At 47.6% G+C, this 25,290-nt stretch overlaps 1 pseudogene; it reads right to left on the bottom strand.

Moving 5' to 3' along the window:
* Positions 1-25,290, bottom strand: part of LOC138448101 (E3 ubiquitin-protein ligase TRIM39-like) — a 153,263-nt pseudogene that overhangs the window by 78,237 nt on the left and 49,736 nt on the right.

Below are 25,290 nucleotides of genomic sequence, written 5' to 3' on the forward strand. Positions count from 1 at the left end.
GAATATGGCCACCTGTTCTGGTGTGGTGTTGCCCCAGTCATCCGCATTCTCGGGTGCGTCAGCGCCCTGTTCTCCAGGCACACTTTCGACGCTGGTTGCGTCATTGTCGCTGGTTGGTTGATGGCCACTGGTGGGTGGATTGCAAGTGGCTGCAGGTGTATCTTGCACTGGCACATGCTGAATTGCAGGCGCAGTGGGGATGGTGGTGTCCGTGTCGTCGGGCACCGTCACCGTGGTGGATGCTTGTGTGCCGGAGGTGCTGGCAGTGGCGTCCTGGGAATACCTTGTACGACGGCCTGCAGTCCCCATTGCCGTTGGCTATTGTGCCGAGTCACTGGCGGTTGATGTGCCTGTGGGGGAATGTAGGGCATGCTGTTAGTCGTGTGACAGGGTGTGACTGGTGGAGTCACATGAAATGCACTTATACTTGGTCCACTTGCATATAGACAGATTGATGGGTGATGCACTCAGGTGTGTAGATCACGGCTTGCACACAGTTGCACGTCGTCTGCCTGTCCTGGTGGTGTAGTCACACGGGGGTGTTGTGTGTGGTGGGGTCAATGGTGCAGGTGTTGTGTGCCTCTAGGCCCTGGCTGTTCGGGGTGGACATTGGTGCAAGTGTTGTGTGCCACTAGACTAGACCCTGGCTGGGGTGGTGCATGTGTTGTGTGCCTCTAAGCCCTGGCTGGGGGGGGGGAGCATTGGTGCATGTGTTGTGTGCCTCTAGGCCCTGGCTGGGGGGGGGGGGTCTTGAGTCAATGGTGCATGTGTTGTGTGCCTCTAGGCCCTGGCTGGGGGGGGGGTCTTGAGTCAATGGTGCATGTGTTGTGTGCCTCTAGGCCCTGGATGGGGGGCATTGGTGCATGTGTTGTGTGCCTCTAGGCCCTGGCTGGGGGGTGGGGGGGTGGGTTGTTATTCCTTCATTCGCACTTATGGCTTTGCCCTCTGTGTACTTACCAGCCTTGCCAGGTGTGCCAGCTCCGACCTCTGCTTGACCAACTCCCTCAATCCCCTCTAGGTGCATGCTGCTGCTGCACCTCTCCTCCCAGGTCTGGAGCTTCAGTGGGGAAGGCGGCCTCCCTCCTGTGCAACTGCTGTTCTGCCTGTGTGCTGCCATCAGGTTACGGACATGCAGCCGCAGATCATCCTAGCGCTTGTGGTAGTCCTTCACTGTGCGCACTGTGACGCCGACGGCTGTGCACTACTGTGCAGTGGCTGACCAGATATCCTTGCGCTTTTGCTGTGTGCTGCGCCGTCGACCTGCACTGAACAGCAGTGCTGCATTGTTCACAATGTGCTTTACGAGCACCGTCAGTTCTGCCTCGCTGAAGCAGGGTTTGCGCTGGCGGGTGGCTGGAATCCTTGATGCCATTTCAGTAGTTGTTTGTCAGCAGTCACAGGAGCTGTAGGCCTTGTAGTGACTGAGGATTGCAGTGGAATGAGGTTTAAGTAATGGCCGCCGCGCTCTTTCCGGTTTTTGCGATCACCGTGTTTCCAGCACCAGCATTTCCGTTTCCGGTACGGACGTGGCGGAAACGGATATACCGCTACCATTATACCTGGTGCATCCATCTCCGTGGGTGTTTGCGTTACGGCGGTGACACGGTTTCCAAAATGGTCACGACCGACAAACCGCAATCACACCTTACTTCTGCATGCTTGCGGTCACGGAAACAGTGTCACCGCCTTCACGGTAAAACGGGATTCCGAACCGTCGAACTTGTAATGAGGGCCAGTGTTTCCTTTCCTCGGGCCTTCCGCAACGCCCAGGGTCACCAAACGATGTAGCTTTGCCTCGAGGCAGAGTTCACTTTTGCTTTCGGTCTCTGCTTGAAAGGCCACTTCTCCCGCTTTCGTTGGCAGATTCCTTTGGTGCTTTTTTCTCGCTGGTGCGGGGGGCGATTCACACACCCTGCTGGCCAATCACTGGAGTCGTGGGGGGTTCAAAGTGGTGGCTCAGACCTTCTTATAGGACCCTGATCCGGGAGCTCACGTGGAGATAGACTTCATCCACGCGCCCCCTGGTGGCCGATCTTGCTGCGCCTTTTTTTATATGGTTGTGGGATGTAATCAGCAGTGTGTGGGTGGAGTATTTAATTGGGGAAAATGCAGGTGTGTATTTTTTTCAGATATGCAAAAGTGGTGCCAAAGTACTTACATATTACTTACAACTGAAGAATACATTTTATTTTATTTTATTTTTTCCATTTGTAGAGCGCACACAAACCCGTGGGCATCAGGGCGCTTGTTCCAGTTACATGAGCCCAGGTTGGGCATAAGTACAGTAGACAACATTACAGGAGATATAGTTACGGGAAAGGTAATACCGATGTGTAGATACACTGGATAAACCAGAACAGCATGAACATATTGATGGTGCAGGTAGGCTACATCTACTATAAGGAATTGGGTAAATAACCAGGTCTTGAGGTTTTTGCGAAAGACCCAGTAAAATTCCTCCAATCTGAGGGCAGGTGGGAGAGAGTTCCAGTATTCTAGAACTGGGAAATTAGACCCTCCCGCTTTGGTTCGTTTGAACTTGGGTTGGATCAGCTAATGCGAATGTTGGGCTCTAGTGGGTCTATTGAAGTGTGCTTTGTTGATGTTCTGTTCTAGGTAAATATTAATTTTCATGAACATTTGGCATGTGGGTATTGGTAAGATTTAAAATGATTCATTACTTACATTTGAATGTGTCTTTTCATTGCAGCGTTGTAGTACCACAGAACGGCTTTCTTGTTCTCTCCCCCCCCCCACCCTGACCCCCGAGGGCCCAGGAGCCACGTTATACATGTTTGTGCAGCAGTTAGGTGAATAAAGGAGGGAGAGGTTTGGCATGTTGCGTACATTTTACTAATGCAACATATATGGGCTTAACGTTGTGCCGGTGCGTAATGGAATTGAGGTGCATTGTGCAGGCGGACAATGAAACAATGTTTCTTCTTTTGACTTCCATGAGGGGCTGTGGCCACGTCAGACACGCTAGCAATGCAACACAGAATATTAACTCTTTATGTTCCGGAATGGGACGAGGGCTTAGGCGGAGAAACGCTGTAATGAAGTTAAACACGGCACGTGTGTTGCGAAAGTAATGGGCAGCGGCACTCAACATCAATTATTTTCCGGGCTGTATTGAATCCGGGGCAATACCAGTTTGTATCGCCCGCAGATTAGCCAATCAGGTTTGTGGAAACACCACTAGGGTGTTCTAATTTGTATCATTCAATGTCTTTCCGGCAGGAGTTACTCTGCACTTTGTTCTCATGCCTCCTCTATCTCTGTATGGTTGTATGCTTTGTATCATGCAGTGTTTCGATGTCAGGAGTCGCACCACTCCCTGCTCAAATGCATCCTGTTTTTCTCCATCACTATATGCTTTGTGTCAGGCAATGTCTCACCACCAGGGGTCACCTGCTCCCTGCTTACATTCTACCTCTGTATCTGTGTATGCTGTGACGAATTGCAGGATTACATCACTTATCTCCAGTGGAGGAGTCTTTCCCCTGTGAGGCTAGGGAGGTGAGCAATACCCTACCTAGGGGCAAAGGCAAGTGGGACCTCACTGGGAGCGACTCCCCCTCTGGGGACAGGACTCCCATTCCTGCGAGATCCCCCTGACCAAACTAGATCTTCATCAATACCCTATGAAGGAAGGCTTGAAGAACAAATCAAAATGTGTTATTGTCACCCAAATACATCATTGGTGTCGATAAAAGAAAACAAAGTAATCATTGGAAACATACAGAGTACGAATCTAAAAGAAAAGAAGGACTTTGAAAAGACTGATGAGAACGCCATAAAACTGAGAGGCGGGCTTGGGACGAGAGAGCCCAGGAGTTTCAAACCAGCTGGCCGAGACCCGCTCAAGGAATCTTGGACACCAGTGTACGATGCGAAAAAGAGACCAAAGTTAAGCCGCCAATGCAATGTGTTGGGAAAGCGAAGAGACGCAGAAAGCTGAGGTGGAAGGCGTCCGGAGCCTGGACAGAGGAAAGGTGGTGGCACGACCGCAGTTGAGCTGCGGTGGACCGGGAGGTCCATGAACGACGACGGTAAGACTTATGCAGAGGTATTGCAGAATGAAGCGAGCAGAGATGGAGTCTGTGATGCTCCTGAAGAGAAGACATTCTGAAACAGGAGAAGGTCCCAGTCTATTAGGAGCTCTGGTGGCGTGGCCACTACAGAATATAGGTAATGGGGGAAACAGGAGACCCGGGAGGGGGACTGAAGAGAATGAGAATCGTTACTGGAACGCTCATATTTGTCCCAGCCAAGATAAAGTATTACGAACAATTGAAGTGAGTGAGAATCATTACTGGAGCAATCATCCTCATTCCAGTCATGACAAAATAGTAAAAGGAAATCAGAAAGAGTATTCAAACTTTCCAAGTTGTCTCAGTCAAGATAAAGAGTGAGCAATAAACGACTGGAAAAGCTTATGTGAGAATAAAGATAAAAGTGCTGAGTAATCCTGTGAAAGGAAAGCGATAAATAGAAGAAAAGGAGAAAACACAAAGAAAAAGGACAGAAGGCAAGCAAAGAAAAACATCAGGACCTGGAAGAATGCAGTATCGGAACTGTGCAATTTGATGAGTAGTTGCTCACCCAGCAGAATCCCATCAGAGAAACTTTCAAGTCATTCAAGAACTTCCTGGTTAAAGCCCTCAGGGAGGACCTTGCCAACCTCCCCCTCACACTGTCAGGGTTCTCCCCCATTCACATTTTAGACAGAGTCAGGGTGTTTAGGAGAGGCAGGCTGTCTAGGCGAGGGATGGGAGTCTTAGCCTGTTGATAGTGGGGAGGTGCATTTTACAGAACACAGCATTATGTTCCTTAACTCTTTTTGCAGGAAACCAGTGCAATCCTAAGGCAAGATGGACTCTGTGAACCAGCACTGATTGGGCAGGTTCTAAACTGTCTTTCATTCAACTAAATCCCAGAGCAGGTCACAGCAGTTTGATGCTCCTGAGAAATCTTTTAAAGGCGGCAAACATTTTTTCAACCTAAGTAATTTTATTTAGGAACCTTCAGGCAACAAACAACGAAGATTAAAGTGGAGTTTCAGAGAAAAGGTGCAGAGGCTGTCTCAAGAGAAGTGTCAGTGTTAAGTCAAGCAGTTAAAGAAAGCCTAGTCAGCTGCAGAAACTCAAAAGCTAAGTGAACTGTTTGATGAAAAAGGAAACATGTGTTTAAGTTAAACCTGTTATACAGCGGCCGTAGAATAGTTTGTTTATAAGCGTACACTAGAACTTATTTTGGTGTGAGTTTTAACGCAAAGGAAGCACTGAAGCAGTGCACGTTTTTAAAGTAGTTAAAGGCGCGTGGGCGAATTGCTCAGTAACTAACTTATGCACGGTATCTGAAAACGAACTTTGACACATTTATAACCGGCATCAACATAACTCGCATATGAGTTTTCGGCATGAGAAAGTTACTTAGTTGAATACTAGTTAGAGTTAAGGACCCAGAAACATGTGAATGCGTAGCGCGCATATTTTGTGAGAACTTTTATTGAAAGGAAAAGTCGCTCGGTTTGCCGATGCGGCAGGAAAATAGCCCTGCGATTCTAAGACAGCTCGATGTAACCAGGAGAGTTTTATTCTTTTCTCTTATTTGTTGAGAGAAAGTTGAGAAACTAATAGAAAGGACAAGAAAAGGCAATTAGAAGTAAAGAATGTCAGAAATGAGTTGCAACTGAACTGAAAGACTATCCCCGTAGAGGATTTCTTACAGCGAGATAGAAATTGTAAATATTTGAAGAGTTTTTGGAAAAAGGTTTACAGCTATCTAGAAAAACTAAAGAAGTTCCAGCAACTCTTAATTTCTACATGAGCCCATTAGCAACAAAGCTTAGGCAAACAGGTACAGAAGGGTTTTCATAGGGAATTCCTTTAGTGAATTGCAGGAAAGTTTTGGTAAAATAGTAACGATTTCTGTGTTCAACTAGCCCATATCAGTGAAGGCTCCAGAAAGCAAGGGCGATTGGCGGTGACCAGTCTATTACTTTATCCACTTTCCCTGGAGATGGCTTGTCAGACAGTTGAAATTTAAGAATTGGCAGCTTGGGGGGCTCTGGGGGAAAGCTGCACTCCGGCAGGAGTTAACGCTGGTACCTGATACACATGGACCGAACACCCTCAACCGAACTGCGAACTCTCTACTGGAAGCACTCAACGCCACCCTCTCAGCCTCCATGAACTAACACACATCTCTAAACCAACGCACCCACAAACCGAAATGGTCAGCACCATGGTACATGCAAGAACTCTACCTCAGCAAAAGAGTCATCAGGAAACAAGAGAAAACCTGGTGACGCTCCAGGACCGCATCCAACCTGGCGCTCGTCGAGGAACTCAGAGCAGCCCACCGACACCTAATCAACACAGCCATGGCCTCCTATTATCAGAACACCATAGCAGAAGCAGACAAAAAACGCAGAGAGTTCTTCAAAGCGTTTAAGCACTGCGTCAACCGGCTACCCGACCCTTGCCGTACCACACTCCCATTGAGAGAGAAAGAAAATAAAAAAATAAAAATAGAAAATAACAGCCATCAACACCTTCATCAACAAACTCAGCAAGATTCACCAGAACAGACACCAGCTCTGCATCCACCTCACGTCCATCCTCGTGAAATCTCCACACCCTGGAAAATATTCAAGACACTCTCTACAGAGGACCTGGTAGAAACCTTGGCCGACCCCAAAGCCACATCGTATACAGGTGACATCCTTCCAGCATCCATCCTTAAGACCCTCCACCACAGAAGCTTTCCTTCCCTACCTGGAGATCATCAACAGCTCCCCAAGTCACAGTACCTTCCCATCGGCCCTAAAGACAGGGCAAATCCTCTCTCTAGTAAAGAAACCCACTCGGGGTCCTGACAACCTAGGTAAATATCGCCCGATCGCCCATCTTCCCTTTCTAGGTAAGATCATAAAGTGGAAGCCATGCAATTGCATACAGCAACATATCGACACCAACAATCTCCTCAAAACCTACCAATCTGGGTTAAGACCTGGATGCAGCATGGAGACAGCAAAAATACAGGTGGCCGATGAAACCCTCAACATCCTTGACGACAGCCACCCTTGCCTCCTGGTTCTATTTGACTCGTTGGCCGCGTTCGACATAGTAGACCACCAGGTGCCCACGGACACCCTACATAGGTGCATGGGGATCAGCAACCTTGCCCTGTGCTGGTTAAAGTCCTACCTCGAAAACCGGCAGCAGTTTGTTCAGACAGACTCCTCTACATCGCCAATGCTACATCCATCCCCTTCCCAAGGATCTTCAATCTATAAATGGAGCTGCTGGGAGCCCTCCTAGCCACACACAACATCCACATCCACCAATACACCGACGACGCACAGCTATACCTCAAGATCAACTCCATCAAGGTCATCTACAGGCTCAAAATCTACCTCTCACTGATCCAGTATTTCATGTCCAGTGCATACGAGAAGCTCAACCCCTCCAAGAGTGAATTCCTACTACTCACCAACAACACCGAACACACAGACATAACAACCTGGCTATCAGCCATGAACCCTGAGGGCTTCACACCCAAGCTCACCTCCTGCTCCAAGTCCCTTGGGTTCCACATCGACAAACACCTCTCCATCAAGACACACATAACTAATAAAACTCAGACAGCTTGGTATCAGCTCCCCCTCTCCCCCTCCTGCAGAAAGTCAAGCCCTTCCTCCCTCTGGACAGCTTTAGACCTACTGTTCAACCACTGGTCCTATCCCACCCGGACGTGGCCAATGCCCTCCTCAAAGGCCTCTCATCCTCCTCCCTTGTGCCCCCGAGATGTGTCCTGCACGCCTCATCAAGGGTAAACGCAGATCCGGCCACATCATCCCGGCCCTCATCGACCTTCACTGGCTCCCACTGCACACACAAATGAACTCAAGTCTTGCTGCATCATCTATAAGGCAGTCACACAGCTATACGCGCGAATAAAGTGAGTATCTCCGGCGTAGCATGCACCACCTGAAGCCAGGAGACGTGCAGCCTTGAAATACACCACTGCAAAATGGAAAGGAGCAGAAAACAAGCCCTCTCTGCCTACACCCCAAGACTATCGAACCTGCTTCCGGTCAGTATCAGACTTGCCCCCATGCTCCTACAATTCAGAAAAGAACTTAAGATCCACCTATTCAAGGAGTCTCTCCTGAACACCTAGGCCATCACGTTGCCTACCTGCACCACCTGACTCACTAGACGCTGTCCGCCCCTTTCCTCCCTGTCACCCTATACATCTGTAGCCCTGCTCTGTGTCCCACTGTATCCTACCCTCGGCTTTAGATCTTCTCGGTTACCTCTGAAAAGCACTTTGTTATGCATCTGTACTGTTGTACACTTTTGTAAAGTGCTCCGTTGTGAATCTGTATTGCTGTATACCGGTTTAAAGCGCTCCGTTGCTTCTCGAAGCTAGGTCTGCACTCAGTAAATACAATAAAATGAATTGCTAAGAACTGCCTACAAATAATATATTGAACTGAGCTTGGGGAAACCCCACCTTACAGGGGGAAGGGAGTCATTCTTCTGAACTTTAGTTGTTCTAATAGTGGTAGGGTCAGGATAGGTATGTTTTGGACATTGGACTGAATCTGATTTGGGACTTTCACATATTACTGACAAGCACCTTGGTTACTTTGTTAGGTAGGGAACAACTGTAGTTTAGGGAAAGATAAGAGTTTTCACCTTTCCTTTAATAAACCACAACAGTAAAAAGAAAAATCAGAGTCTTTGTTCTTCTTCTGACCCGCCACAATGCTTTGTGTCAGTATCTCGCTTACAGGAGTCGCACCACTCCCTGCTTACAAACCTGCCCTCTCTCTTCATTGTACTCCATGGGCCATGCAGTGTTTTTCTACCAGGGCTCACCCTGCTCACTGCCGAGATGCCTCCACTGTGCACGCGTGCAGTGAGTACCTCCAATATATCTGAATCAGTGTACTCTGTGTGTCCTGCAGTGTCGTGCATCCTTTGCTCGCACGGCTCTTCAAAACGATACAAAGTTAGCTTATTGTGTCATGCAATGGATCACTGCAGGGAGTTTCTCTGCTCTTAGCTCACATGCCAGCACTATCTGTGTGTCAGTGTACTGTTTGTGCCATGCAAGGCACCCAGTGGTTCTCTGTTCTTTTCTCATGCACCTCCTATATCACTGCATCAGCGTACTCTTTGCGCTATACAGTGCCACGCATCCAGGAGTTCTTTAGCTCTTTGCTCACACACCTCCTCTCAATGTACTCTTTGTGTCATGTTATGTTAAAGGTTCTTGTACCACACACTGTTGCCACCTGTGTGGTCTCTTGGTGCTCTGGCGGATCTGTAATGCAAGGAGGGTGGCAGTGTTTGTTAGTAGGACAAAGTGGGAAAAAAGGCAAGAGAGCCGTGATGTGCTGTTGGCAGCTCCAGTTCAGAGAAACCGGTCACTCAGCCTAGGTATGTTTTTCAGTTGGTAATCGCCATGTGGTGTTGGGTGAGATTATGTATGGTCCGTTTTGGTGTTGTGAAGTGCGCGTGGTTTGTGGTCCTGTAGAGGTATGGCTGTGTTTAGTTCAGAGTTTGAGACGGTGTATGCAGAAGGGTGAGATTTTAGTACCGTAAGTGACAATACATTTCCTACCTCCCGACGTTCTGGCTAAATGCAACCTATGTCCCTTCCCCTGCCATTCGTTTTAGTGCATGTCAATTACTGCACCCACGAGTTCCTCCAGTAGAGATGTGTTCCCTGTGCCCCGAGATCAATCCGTGAGCTGCACGGTTTCTGCCCATAAATGCATTCCTTTATGTGTTATGCATTTCACACCCTCGGTGGGTGGTCCGATTAAGTGCGACACATCTCCCTCCCGCTTCACCTTTGGCCTCCTGATGAATTAGCAATGATTCACCCAGAAAATCTGGCCTGGGAGCCTTCTCATGTGGCTAGGGAAAGGTAGACGCTTTCTGATCCCGACCCTGAGAGGTGGTGTTCTGCGGGATGATCACATGAGGGGAGAAACAAGACAGGAGGCATGGGAAACCGCCCAGTTTAATTTTCCCCAAAGCGCTATTCTTTAAAAAATATATATTTCTATTATTTTTCCATAACCTCACAAGATCACATTTATTTCTCAAACAATCCCCAACCCCTTCCCCCGGTGTAAAATGCCAGTCTCTAGAATATGTTTAATGCTTATTGAATAATGTCCATTATTCTGATATTGTGTGGGCACCATTGTCACAGGTAGTCACTTTGTAGTTGTGTTAATAGGTGCCCCCATTCTCTCGTAAAGGCCTCTTGGGTGCCTTGGAGCCTATTGGTTACCCATTCTAGGGACACAAATTTCCAAACTTTTTTTTTTTTTTTTTAGGTTTGTGACCAGCTTTCCCAAGCTCGTGCTTGTTGTCATATTGTTCGAAGAGGGTCAGCTGTCTTTTGCCTGCCTGCCTTATATGTGGGGACATGAACCAATGCTAAAGTTGAGTGTGCTTAAAGATGTCCTTGTTCGTTAGCCCCAGGGACTGCTTGCATTCTTGAATTGTCATTATGTTTTTCCCCTGGTACAGGTCCCTTATCGTCCTGCAACCTGCTTTTGACGATTTTCTACATGTTGCTATGTCCATCCCCAGTTGGAATTCTGGATTCTCAAACATCGGGAGGAAGGGGGAGGACTGTGTTGACAATACTCCTCTCTTGATGGCGGTGTCCCATACAGACACACCTACTCCCACCACCTCACTGATCTTGGCATTAGGGTGTTTGGATTGTTCCTTTGACCATAGCAGCCCTGAAAGTGGGTATCGGGCCACCACCCTGTCCTGCCCATATGTGCTGCGGGGCATCTGCTACCCACTCCTTTACTACCCGCAGCTGGGCCGCCTCGTACAACCTCCGGAAGTAGCGGAATGCCAGGCCGCCTCCCTGATTTCTTGGCGTCTTTGTGTCGCCATATGCAAGGCTTTGTATTTATTATTTATTATTATTATTTGTATTTATTATTTTATTCAGCGTTTTAAAGAACGCGTTTGGTAATCGAATTGGCAGGACCAGGAAGTAGTATAATTTAGGTAAAACCACCATTTTAATTGTTACCATACGCCCTCACCAGGATATCATAAGCGGGTTCCATTTCCTTATGTCTATTTTAATTTTCTCTAACAGGTTCAGAAAGTTTTCTTTATATTTTAAGCTCACAGAAGGTGTCAATGTTAGCTCCACATAGGTTATCCTGGCTTCAATCTCACTATTGAATTGCGGTTTGCTTTTAAGTTTAGTACTTCTGTTTTTTTGCCTATTGATCTTGAGACCGGATATTTGCCCAAACCTTTCCAATTCCTCCATGAGCGCCGGTGGGGAGCTTTCTGGGGTTGTCAGTGCTACCAGCATGTCGTCTGCGAAGGCCACAGTTTTGTGCTCCAGACCAGCCATTTTTAACACCTTTACCCCATCCGCCTCTCTGATCTTGTCCAATAGTGGCTCCAAGAAGATTGCATAAAACAACAGCGATAGTGGGCACCCTTGTTTTGTTCTCCTCCCCAGGGTCACTGGGCCAGACAATGTCCCATTTAGGGCCATCCACATCCGAGGCATGCGAAAGTTGGCTTTTACCATTTCCAGGAAGTTTTCACCAAACCCCATTTGTTACATAGTGCAGAATAGTTGTGTCCACTCCACCCTGTCGAACGATTTCTCTGAGTCCAGTGAGACTAGTATAGCCGGTGTTTGTCTCAATTCCATTTTTTCTATCAGATAGCAGACTCTACAGGCGTTATCAAATGTCTGCTTTGTCGGTATAAACCATGATTGATCATGTGCTATAAGTGATGGGAGCAGATGCGCGATTCTCTCCGCCAGTAACTTGGTATATAACTTGGCGTCGACGTCTATAAGCGCTATTGGGTAATATGATCCCCGGAGTTCCAAATTTTAACCCTGCTTGGGGAAAACTACCAATTTCTCCTTGTTAATTTTTCGGGCAATATTGCCTTGTATTTTAAATGTGTTTGGTTTGGTTTGGTTTATTTATTTGATAATGCGCTCCGAGCCCTTGGGCAGCTGGGCGCAAACAATACAAGTAGGTTCGAGGCTTAGTTACAGTGCCTGACATAGGCAATTACATACAGCGGTAACTTACAATAAGTGATAATTTTGTATAGCTTGGTTAATCTTTGGGCAAGAATATTCGAGAATGTTTTGTAGAAACTGTCCGGGTAGCCGTCTGGACCCGGTGCTTTGTTCCCCTATGTTTTTTCTAAGTTTCACTTTCTCCACCGTAATGTCTCCTTCTAAGATTTCCTTTTCCTCCTTTGAAATCGGGGTGAGGATGAGATTTTCTAAATATTGGTCCATGGCTCCCCCAGAGGGGGTTCTCTGATGTGTAGTGTTTGATAGTATTCCCTGAAGATCTCCCCCAATTCTTCATCTTTAGTCTTTTCCTGACCCTTTTTGTTCCAGAGTTTCATTATTGTCCTATTCTTTTCCCTAGTCTTCAGCTGCGTTGCGAGGAGTTTATCAGCCCTATTTGCTCTTATACAGTACCAATGTTTCAAATATAAATGGGATTTATCTGTCCATTTGCTACGTAGGGCACTTAATTGGCCCTGTGACATGTGTCTCAGTGCTAACTGCAGTTTCTTACTTGGTTTCTTGGATATTTATCCTTGAATCTCTCTCAATTTTCCTTCTAATTCTTCGTCCCATCTGCATTTGTCCCTCCCTGCTTTTAGCGATATCAGGTCTCCCCTTAACACTGCTTTAAATGTGTCCCAGACTAAGCCCTGTGATGTTTCTCCTGTGTCGTTGTCAGAGAAATATTGTTCGATCCTGCCCCTTATGGAATCCAATATCACCGGATCATGCAGGAGTCCTGTGGGAAATGTCCACTTCTACAATCCCCCTTTAATGTGACCCAAGTCAAATGTTGCTATGATTGGGGCGTGATCAGATCGGGAAATGGAGCCTATGGCGATATCCGTTACTTTGCCCACCAGCCCAGTGGAAGCCCACATATAGTCTATCCTCGATTGTGAGGTGTTGACGTGAGAGCAGTGGGTGAATCATCGTTCTTGTCCCCTAACCAACCTCCATATATCATGAAGAGCTAGTATCTACATTTTCTGTTTCAACGTCTTTGATGGGCCATGAGTTCCAGAGCATGTAGTGTTGCTCCTGTCTAACCGAGGTTCCCGAGCTAGGTTAAAATCCCCTGCTAAGACCACCTCGCCCATGGCGAAACAAAATTGAGAAGGTTCCTCTCAGGAACCAGTCTTGTCCCTTATTCAGGGCGTATACCATGGCTAGAGTCATTTTTCTGTTCCCATATGTTATGTTCAGTAAGAGGTAACAACCTCCCGTGTCTGCCAACGTCCCCTGCACCTGTATTCCCCTTTCCGTCCTGTACAGCTATCATTACCCCTGCCTTTTTCACCCCTACGTTTGCTTGATATATCTGTGAGCACCCTCTTATCTTAAGGTGCCGCCTATCTGTTTTTTTATGTGTGTCTCTTCATACCTGTCGTCAGCTGTTTAATTTTTTTCTCTTGCTTGGGGTGTTCAGGCCCCTCACATTGTAAGATAATATTTTTAGTGATGCCATCCTGTCTTCCTGGTACACGTGTCTCGTCCGTTTTCTGAGTCCTAGATCCACACCTCTACACTCTTTCCCTCCTATAAACCCCTTTATCCCTCCCGCAACCCCTCCCCAACTCCTACTGGTCCCCCCCTTCTTCCTATGACCGCTCGGACGAGATGTCCGCCGAGCCTGGCCCTCTGACCTTCCAGAGTAATCGTCGTGGGGATTCTAAACCCTGCTAAGCGATCCATTGACGTTTCCCTCCCTTCTGGCACCCCCTGGGCCGTTAGCTCATTCAAGCGGTATTGATCTTTATACCCACACAGGGGTCGACCTTATGCCACCATACCCTTACTTACTTGTTTGTTTTATTATTTGTAATTCGCACCAGACCCGGAGATTTCAGGGCGCATAGCACAAGATAATTTACAGCTTGGTTACACATCAGGATAATGCAATACAATGTATGGAGAATATAATACATATGAAAAATACAGAGCAAGGAAAGTGAGCATGCAGATAGAAATCAAATGGAAACAACGAAGTGACATAGTCCTAAGAGAGGACAGATACAAATACGACATGACATAGTCCTAAGAGAGGACAGATACAAATACGACATGACATAGTCCTAAGAGAGGACAGATACAAATACGACGTGACATAGTCCTAAGAGAGGACAGATACAAATACGACATGACATAGTCCTAAGAGAGGACAGATACAGCAGATATAGAGGACAGTCCAAATAAGGCTGGTAGCTGAACAATCCTTTTTACAGGAAAGACAAGGCAGAGCAGGTTGGTCGTAGATATGCAGGTGGGCAGGTAGGCCTAGATGTCAGACTCTTTGAGCCATCTTATTATACTCTGACAGAAGTTTAGGTAAGAATGTTCTGCCCTCAGTGGGGTAGGTAAAGAGTTCCATAATTGGGCTGCCTTGAACGGGAAGCAACTCCCCACAACTCTAGATAGCTTAAATTTAGGGACTAAGAGGCAATTGGTATTAGATAGTCCGGTGATTCTTGTAGAAGATTTCATGGTGAATCTGTCTATCAGGTAGCACAGTGCTGCATTGTTCAAACATTTGTATGTAAGTGAGGCGACTTTCAATTTGATTCACTTCCTTTTGGCCGTTCTGCCAATGTTTGGTAAAGGTAATGTTTATTTATAAAGCGCCTATACACAGGCAAGTGTTTCAAAGCGCCCCAAGCAGGGGGGGGGACATGGGAAAAACAAACAGTCGCTCAGAGTCCTTGAATTTCTGAGACGATAATAGCCTGCACAGGCAGAGTAAGTGAATATAATACATTTAACAATTGAGATACAGCAAATGGGCCCGACGATGATGCTGCAGTTTTTCCAAGTGCACAATAAGGGGTGAAGACAACGGAGAACAGACAAACGATCTTCAGGCAAAGGTGCATTCGGATCGAGCAAGTGCACAGACGGTCGAGGAAGGGGGAGGTGCAAGTGCACCCAGTCAGTGGAGACTGGGGTAAGTGCAGAGAGAGCCACTCTCTTGGGTTGATTCTCAAGTGCATTGAGGGAGGGTGGGCTGCAGGCCACCGAGGCAAGTGCAGAGAGGACTGGCAGGGGTGCCCAGGACATGCGAGACTCTGAGGTACACCAGGCGGCCACTCGGCAAGCTGGAAGAAAGAGGAGGGAGAAATGAAAAGGGGAAAGAGCTAGGTTAGCAGGGTAGAGGAGGTAGATGAGCGGAGGTCTTGTGACGACAGTATTTAGGTAGGCAGCTTTGTACGTAGGTAGGTCCGAGGCCCCAGAGAGCCTTGTGGACAATACAGAGGGTCTTGAACTTGATCCTTAAAGCCACGGCGAGCCACTGAAGGTATTTCAGCGCCAGAGAGATGCGGTCCCTGGGCTTGAGGCCAAGGATAAGACTAGCTAGTCTGTTCTGGATGAGTTGCAGAGGGCAGTATCAGGGAGGTTGAGGAAGAGGCTGTTGCAATAGTCCATCCTGGAGAGAACCAGGGAGACAGTGAGCCGCTGGGGGAAAGTGAGAAAAGGTAGAGTGCCTCTGAGGAGGTATAAGTGATAGATTATTATTTTTTCGATGTCCGAAATGTGAGAGGAGAAGGAAAGAGTGGAGTCAAACAAGACCCCAGAGTGAGAGTGGGAAAGCGGGAGTATGGCTCCCAATACAAACAAGCTCAGTCTTACTGGCGTTAAGGCAGATGTCGTTTGCAGCACACCATGACTGAATAGCGGACAGACAATCGGATATGAGCGAGGTGGAGGCTGAGGGTAGCCTGAAGGATAGTTGAACCTCATCTGCGTAATAATGGAAGTTAGAGGGGAAGTGGCGATTACACGTGCCAATGTCCATATAGACGTTGAAGAACCAGGGGGATAGGTTTGATCCGTGGAGAAAGCCACAGGTTGAGAGAGCGATAGTCGAGAGAAAGGCTCCAAGTTCAACCTGGGATGGACGGTCGAAGAGAAAGGAGGTTAACCACACCAGCACCTGACCTGTGATTCCCAAGGTGTGTCAGAGACGTGCAATCAGGATGTTGTGATTTACCCTGTCAAAGGCAGAGGAGAGATCAAGGGACAGAGGGAGTGTTGGTGTCAGGATTTGATTCTAACCTGGCCTGTCAGCCTTGCTTTCTGCAGGATTTTCTCTTTTTGCTTTTATGAGGTGATCGCCTCCAGAACATCTCAAGGGCGTGCCCCTGGTTCTCCCGTTATGAATCCGGTTGCTTTGGACTTCTGCGAAGAGCTGCAAAGATCTGTTCGGTCGTGCTTTTCAAGTCTTTGTCTGACACTTTTTTCTGAGAGGCTCTTGATCCTGACATTGGACCTCCGTGAACGATTCTCCAGGTCCTTGGATTGTATCTCCAAGTGGTGCGTCAACCGCGCCAGATGTTCCAGTGCTTCTTTGGTTTGTTTTGAGTCCTCTTCCATCTCCTGCACGGCCCTTTAAACTGTGCCGGTCCTTTCCTCCAGTTTGGCAATGTCCAGTTTTAGTTCCTGTACAGACTTTCATCTCTTCTTTCAAAGTTTCAAACTGCGTTTGAAAGGCCATGAAATGGTCCTGGAACTCCTTGAACCAGCTCTGCATGTCTTCCTGGCGGATTGTCATTGTTTCTTCTGTGCTGGCTCCCAGATGTTACGGGCCATTATTGTTCCCTCTTCCTCTTGGGCTTGGTGCCGCCCCTGCGCCCCATAGTCGTTTAATACTCGCTGTGTGTTTCACTTGGTGGGTTGTACACCTTGTTTTGGAGAGGACTGCAGCTCCTCAAGTTTTCTCTAGCTCTGTTAGGCCTTCTTTGTAGCCTTTCTTGTGGCTTGCTCTCCGTCCTGTCTGCCTTCCGTGTGGATGCGGGACCTCTCCAGGTCCTGGCAGTTGTCTCTAGGCTCCCAGCTCCTTTTTGTGCTTCCTTCTCTGGCCTTCAAGATCCCCCTATCCATTCCCCCTGTCTTGGTGTTGCCTGGAGATGCCCTCTGAATTTGGGGTGGCCGGCACTGATTTCCCTTGTGTTGATCAATAAGAATTGCCGGGTTACAACCTTCCTTAGTTATAGGTCATGTTTTTTGTTTTTTTGGCGGGGTTAGAGAGGGCCTCTTGCCGCCCGCTTACCTGATGTTGCTGTCCCCCGGACTTGCCTCTGCTTGCGGCCAGGGGCCTGCGCTTTCTCTGTAATAATGAGACTTCCTGCAAGGTTCCACTTTTGCTTTTGTGCCTGGCTTGCTGACTGTGCACAGAGCCTACTTCTTGCCTGCTTTATCTTAATATCCAACTCTCTGGCGTGTGTGTGGATGCTTCCTGGTTGTTGGGTCAGGACGCTGCCTCACCCCCGCTGCTGTACTCGTCACTGGCACTGTTGGGCCTGCATTGCTGCTTGTTGCTTTGGGTGGGGCGTGCCTGTTCCTAACCGCGGTATGCACGGCTGTTTCATTATGTAGCTCTTCACGCCCCCCGTTGATTTCGCATATGCGAGGTTGTGCCCGGGGCACTTCCTTACCCTTTCCGGGGTGGTGCAATGCTCTGTCAATGGGACTTTTTCACCTTATTTCGCGGTTCCGTGGGGAGAGGGAATCCTACATGTGTCCTTTTCCAAAGGCGGCCATCTTTGATCTCCCAAAACTCCACTCTTCCACTTTATGAGAGACTTCAAGTCCCATAATTCCCTATGTACTGAGACGAGGAAGAGGGCTGAAGAGGTGTAAGATTGTAGGAGTAGTCTCATTAATGTCAATGACCCACACCTGAGGGTGACTGGGAGGCTTAAAAAGCCCTTTCAGGCGCAGAACAAGAGAGCAGGAGAGAAGCAGTAGCAGTTCGGAACAGCAGCATGGCACATACAGACAGCCCATACTGAAGCTGGAGGAGAGAGAGGACGCCAGGACCCCTGTGTGGCAGATTGCAGTTGCCTGTCCCAAGAGGGTCTGTGCCTCCCAGAGTTGGAAGGGCAGAGGTTGCACAGTGGGAAGCATGCAGGGAAGAAGCTTGCCAGTTGGGCACCAGTGTTTCAGAGACTGCTCAGCAGGAAGCAAAGGCAATGGAAGCTTTCCTTCCAGAGAGGCCGACTCAGGTGGCTGCCATGCACCAGAGGGCATCGGGGAGATTTCTGATGGCTAGCGTGCATCAGAAGATCACCGGAGCAAGAAAGGCTCTAAATTACAGGTGGCGTGGGCAAAGGCAGACTGAAGAAGCGAGAAGCCACCACAGCAGAAGTCCTGCTAGCACCAAAGGGAATGAAGGCGCGTGTCCAATCCGGTGAGTTCACAGGTTATTACCCCATTCCCCATTCCCATTCGCACAGCCCAGGCAGTCAGCGATTAAAAGCTACTCACGTGCAAGTGAAAGAAGCTCAGATTGCAGTTTTGAATACCAACTATTGAGCAGTAGCAGATGTGGCACTCGCGTAGAGGGGAAAGTGATCCCCAAGGCGATTTTGAACATCTAACGAGTGAAAAGCAACAATTTATAACTAATACGAATGACTGTAAAATTAAAGGTGTGACTGGAAAACGCAGCAAACCAAAGGGGTGATGTTAAAATCTGAGTCCTAGAAGCATTACCCAAGCCAAGAGAGACTGATAAAAGAAGCATTGCCTAAGCCAAAATGTTTTGAAACAAAGGCAAGCACACTTCAGTCAAGATTGCCAACAGCAGAAGGGGTCTAATGGAAGGTCTACAGGTTGGGAGATAAATTGCCCATATTTGGTCCAGCATTTTTGTGAAAGCTGGTAGAAACTCATTGCCAAAGCCAGGGGAGAAGCAGACAGAAACCCTATCATTGGCAGTAATTGGTCACTGGTGTGTTGGGGAAACAAAAGTGGCAAAAAAGCGTCTCTTCTGGGAAGGAATATCCAGAGGGAGAGCATCATCATTTGTAAAAGAATAACAAAGAGCACCAATGTGAGTCTTGTTTCTTCTGAAGAGGTGCTGCAGTTGGTGAAGCTACCATTTGTTGAACACTTTGAAATGTTATGAACCTTTTGTCAGTTAATCTAAACCAGAAAGCACTGTTGAAGTGAAACATTGTTCAGGCAGGGGAGTATACCCGAATGACAAACATTTAGAGAAGTAGGCGCGTTATGAGAGTAAACCAGGTAGCAGTTGACGTGCTACAGAGTGGAGAAGAAGGGGAGAATATTCTTGATCATTTGAAGATGCAAGAAGTATTTAATTATCACATTTACTTGGGGTTGTAGTATTAACTCGTTGTCCATTATGATTCCATGGTTTTGACTACTTTGGTCAGTTTGGGTGGCGCTCCCAGTTCTGTGGGCCACGGGATGTCCTGGTTGTTTCCTTGGATGCCTGGTGTAACCAGGATTTCTGTTTTGTCTGGGTTAATTTTGAGGTTATTAGTGTTCATCCACTGGTACAGTTGTTTGAGACAGTATTTTAGCGTGGGGGTCACCTCTTCATTACCGCAGATTTTGTAAAGGATTTGGGTATCGTCTGCATAATTGTATCATGTGAGGCTGCGTCTTTTAACGAGGTTGATTAGTGGCGTCATATAGATGTTGAACTTTAGTGGGGATAATGAGGAGCTTTGTGAAACTCCGGATTTGAATGGTGTTAGCCATACGATTTGTTCTTTCAGACAAGAAAGATTTAATCCAGAGCAGCGTTGTGTCGCTGATCCAGATTTCTTCCAGTCTCTTCACAAGGGTGTTATGACTGACTGTCGAATTAGGTTCCAGTGGACTTTTTTTCTTTCAAGTGGCTGTTTTGTTCTTGCTTGTGTCATCTGGTGGTCTTGTTGCTGAAGCTCATTATTCTCCTCGGGATGCAGGTTGTGTTCAGTTAGGTCAGTTTTGTCATTAAGTAGGTTGGCTAAGTTTCATATTGTGTTCATGTCTACATCTGGGCCCTCTTCTGTTTCAGGTTGTGTTGCCGGTGGTCCCCTTGGGTTTTAGTAATGTATGAGTGGAGGTGTTTTCCATCGTTCTCCTTCTGTTTGTTTCTGCCTTTTCCCTTTGGAGTCCAGATATCCTGCAGATGTGTCTGCTGTTTCTGGTAGCTGGTTGCTGCTCTGACGAGTGGTCCATTACGAGATAAGGCATTAGGTACAGTGATTTTAGTCTGGTTTTTCAGGTGACGCTTATTACAGTCTGGCTCGTTAGTGTGCATTCCGTTGCTGTGTTGGTGTTTTGTGGTGTGGTGGCATGGCGTAATTCCATTTTGCGTATCATTTGTCTGTGGTTTCTTACGAGTCGTCCTCTCCTCTGGCGTGACATCTTCTATGCTTCCAAGTCTTCTACTGTGTTTCCTTTGAATACTGGGAAGGTTGGAGTATCTCACAGTTGCAAATGTCTGCTCGTGATTCTGTGGTTTCATGTTTTATATTTGTGTGTTCTTTGGTTTTGCCCCCAAGGGGGTCCTTACTGATTTGGGGGCTTTCTTGTATCGCTCCTTGGGTTTTCCTTTCAGTGTACGGGTGCGTTTTGGTTCACAGCTGTGATTTCCTTCCTGGGGGTCCGAGGTTTTCTCTTTATTGACGGAGTCTGGTGGTTTTGTACTAAGTGTGGTAATTGTGTCCGTGAGGCTCCTACTACGGTTTATCCTTTTTTCCTTTTGGGGTTGGGTTTTTGGCGTTTATGTTATTGGATTGGATCACAGGGGCGTTAGCCCTCCTGTGACGTTGGTTGGAATTTTTTGTTGACCTTGTTGGTTCCTCAGCACTATTTTGTTTTGCGGGCCCTTTGTTATTGGGGTTTTCTTAGTGTTGTTTGTAGTTACTGTTGGCGGAGTTGTGAGTGTGACTCACTTGGGGGCCGATAGCTTGCAGTGGGAGGCACACTGGCTACATTGTGAGTTAACGAAGGAGACACTTCCTGTAGTGTGGATGGGGAGGAGGAGAGGTCCTAGAGAGGCAGGGCTGGTTGGAGGGTCAAGAATCACAGGGTGGCTACCCTAGCCTGTGGCCAGGAGGGGGATACCACCTAGTCGCTATCCCAGTAAGTAGGATGTCTGGATGGGGCACTTTGGGACCAGAAGGCCTATATCACTTGGGCAAGATGTGAAGCAGGCAAGACCCGCTCTGCAGGGTCTGTTGGAAAGTATGGGTTACCTTACCTTATAGGGTTGGACGTAAAACATTGGCCACCTTAGACAACTAGGCCAGATGCAAAGCTGGGCTGGCCTACACACCCAGGCCAGATGCAGACATTCGGCCCTCCTTGGCAATTAGGCAGAATGCAGACCCTGGGCACCCCACACGCTTGTGCTAAATGCAAACTCTGGCTACCCTATACAACTGACCAGACGTAAGCTTTGGCTATCCTATAGAATAGGCCAGATGTCAAACTTTGGCCACCCTGCACATTTAGCTAAAATTGAAAAAGCTGGCTATCTTAGACAGTTGGCTCAATGTAGGCTTTGGTTTCCTTACACAATTGGGCCCAATGCAACCCTTGCCCCCCCAGGCAACTAGCCCGAAAGCAGATTTTGGTCACCCTTAAGCTAAATGCAAATTCTAGCCACCTTATACCAATGGCTAGCCTCAAGCCGTGGCTACCTTAGAAAATTTGCCAGACGCAGGCTTTGGCCGCCCTATAGACTTGTGCAAACTTACGTTACCTGGCACACTATAAATGCAGTGTCTCGCCACCAGGAATTCCACTACTATTTGCTCTCGTGCCTCTATCTCTGTATCTGTGTACAGTTTGTTTCATATAGTGTCTTGCATCCAGAGGTTCCTCAGCTCTTTGCTCACACTTTAAATTATAAATGGATGCCACGCACCAGGGGACCCGGAGGCTTAAGAGCGCAAAACAGACAAACCAAAAAGTCCACAAAAAGTCATAGCCGAGATTCAGTGAAGATAAAAAGAAAAGACCTATCTAAAAAGCAAAGTCATCAATTTCTTCCTAAATATTTCTGTAACTCTCAAATCTCTAAGGTCCCGTGGGATGGCATTTCACGCTTGGGGAGCTGCAGCAAAACATGCTCACTTGGTATCCTGTGAGAGCATACATCTGGGCTCCTTCAACTGTTGTGTTGTTGGATCTAAGAGTGTTAGCATTCACTTTATTAAACATTGCCTCACACCAGTATGCTGGACTCATGCCAACTAGGCATGTATGTGTGATTACAAGGAGGTGGAACTCAATCCTAGCCTCAATAGGCAACCAATGGAGTTTGCGTCTTGCTTCCGTTACATGGTCTCTCTGTCCAAGACCAGCAATCACCCTCACAGCACTATTTGCATCACCTGCAGTCTAGCACATTCTACCGTCTACTAGGACCCCTTTGTGTCATGCAGTGTCTAACCTTCAGGAGATCACCTGCTCCCTGCTCTCACTCCTCCCTCTCCATTTGTCTAGGGATGATAGCTCAGGGGCAACGTGCTCGCCTTGGAAGCAAGACGACACGGAGCAACACAGGTTCGATCCCCGGGTCCGCGCTTAGAAACCTCTGGGTATTAAGCGCGTTATAAATAACCTATCATATCATTTATCGCAGTGTTAGTGTACTCTGTATCACGCAGTGTCTCACCTTCAGGAGTTCGTCTGCTGGTTGCTGACACTTCTTCTCTATCTCGGTTATCAAGGCACCGAGAAATGCGATTTGCTGGGATAATTTGGCTATATCTGCCGCCTCAGCTGTGGTTACTCTCCCTTCCATCTCCTCCAGTCGCCACAGTATCGCCTGCTCTTGTCTCTTCAGAAGTTGCCGCATTCCTTCAAACGCAGCCACAGTTTTCTGCTTCTCCTTTACCAGCTTGCCCTGCCAGGAATAAAGAAAAGTAAGACACTGAGCAGTGACCAGATGATACTCTCTCTGGGAACATGGCAGTGCAACTCTCTCTGACCATGATCTGCAAACTTTCCACTGCTTTAATCTCAAAAATGGGATTGTCTCTATACAGGAGCTAGATCCATGGGCAGGGGCAATGTAGGGGGTCTGGGAAGATGAACAGCTCACACTGGTTCATCAGGTGAACGCCGCAGTGTCTAAATCGTGTCTCATGCACTTTAGAAGACAGAAGATGATTGTATCAAGCCCTGATGGCCCACCTCCTCCCCTGCTCCTATATATTTTTTTAATTTGTGTTGAGTTCATTAAACATTTTCACATATAACATTTTCACATATAAAATGTGTCAGATAATGCCAAAAACCATTATTCCAAACACAAGTACTATTTTTAAATATATGTAACAATTCAATATACAATTTTAGATCGATTAACCTATGTATGATAATTAGGCTTCTTTCTAGAGCCAGGATCAACCAATACTGCCTTTCCTCCATGAAACGATGCCAAAAAGAATCAGCTTTCAAAAAGTACAGATTGTGAACAAAACCTTTAAACAATGTTCTTTCAACAACTCTGTTGCTACACAACTACTGAGCATGTCTTTTTATATCCTTTTATTAAGGTTCGCTGATTACATCGCTCATAGCACGGACCATCCCGCTGGACTACCATCACACAGCACATTGCGCTTTGCTGGGGGTAAGGATCAAGACTACAAGGTATGCAATTGCAATAATCCCTTGTGCCTGTGCGTCCTTGGCCTGGGCGTGGCCAGCATGTTGCGCTCTGTGCACTACCCATTTGGGTATTTTATCTTTTACCTCGTGCGGCACTGTGGTCTCCCTACCTTGCAGGCCTTCCGAGATGGCGGTCTTTGCTGCATTTTTAAATTGAAATGTTCTTCCTGGTGTGGGCCAGCCCCTGCCCCCCTCCTGTTGGTTGCCTTGGACCCTTAAGCAAATGGATGCAACCGGGAGGCGGGAGCCAGGCACATCACCTAAGGCCCACATCGAAGGCCCTGTCCACCATGGTACGCCACCCAGCCGCTACCCCCACCCCCATCCCCCTTATGAGTGTGACTGTGTCCCCCACCTAGCCCCTTCCCCCTGTAAGTGTGACTGCATTCCCTCCACCCCCATGCCCTCCTTGAGTGTGACCGTGTCCCCCTCCCACCACCCTTGACCACTTTTGTGCCCCACTTCCACCCCTTTGATTTTCTCGGTTGCCCCCTACTCCCCTGACTCTCCCTCCCCCCGTTATCTTCAGGCACTATTCCACTTGCCGTCAGGCATAGTAATTGTAGCCTCCTGTTCTTGCACCGTCTCCTCCCCCTTTCTTGTTAAGACTGGCATTACCCCAATTGCCGCCAGGCATAGTAATCATAGCTGCCATTTTTTCGCATCTGCCCGCCCTCTCCCCCTCCTTGCTTCCCCCTCTCCTGTTAAGCCTGGCTCTACCTTCAACTGCCGTTAGGCATAGTAATCGTAACTGCCGGTCCTTCACAGCCCCTCCCCCTATCTTTCTTCTCTCTGCCTGCCCTGCAACCACTTCCCCCTCTACCTCTCCCCACCCCCCCGTTTTATGTCCATCAGCACTTACTCCTGTCATTGGTCTCACGACATCTGATAGCAGCTTGTCTGCGCCCCCCCTTCCCTCCTCGTCTTCTCCTTCTACTCCCCCCAGCACTATTCTGAACCGTCAGACTTATTACGATAGTCACTGGTCCGTTCCTCACCTCTTCCCTCTCTCCACTCCCCCTTCCTCTTGTTTTTCATGCACTACATCACTTGTCTTCAGACATAGTAATGTTACTGCTAGTTTGTCTCATTCTCCCCCCATCTCCTTAACTGTTTCTTCACTTGCACTATCTGAAATGTCGCCAGGCTGACTATGATAGTTATTTTTCACATTATAAAATGTGTCAAGGACTTGTAAAAATGTAACTGTATTCTCCCATGTTCCCTCCCTCCTTGAAGTGCTTTGAAACACATTGTTTATAGGCGCAAATAAACAATCAAATCAAAAATAGAACATCAGCTTGTCCTTCACCTATGATGGATTATCAAGAAGCAAATGCTGATGAGAATCAATTGTTGACAATATCACATCGCATTCAACAATGAAGCATACTATTGACTTGGAATGATTGTTTGGCATAGCTAAGTTTAAACCCACATAGAGAGAATTCCCTGGGGGGATCTAACATTTTTGAAAATATTTTCAAATTGTTTCATTCAATAATTATTTTTCGAGAGGAGCTGTCACGGTCCATACCCCCAAACTTCAGGTGCAGACCAACATTCCCAGGGCTTTGGGTTCCATGGGGGCCTTAAAGGCCCCAAAGGGTCTCACAGGGGCCTCCTGGATTCGGTTCTGGCGCCATTGGTGCCAGGCTCATACTGCCATCACCAACATGACAAGTTTCAAACCCAGTGAAGCACGTGTAAACCAATCTGAAGCGGGCTGAAGGGACTACTTGC

The sequence above is a fragment of the Ambystoma mexicanum genome, chromosome 3q (assembly GCF_040938575.1).
Source record: "Ambystoma mexicanum isolate Mex_15411 chromosome 3q, UKY_AmexF1_1, whole genome shotgun sequence".
Classification (NCBI taxonomy): domain Eukaryota; kingdom Metazoa; phylum Chordata; class Amphibia; order Caudata; family Ambystomatidae; genus Ambystoma; species Ambystoma mexicanum.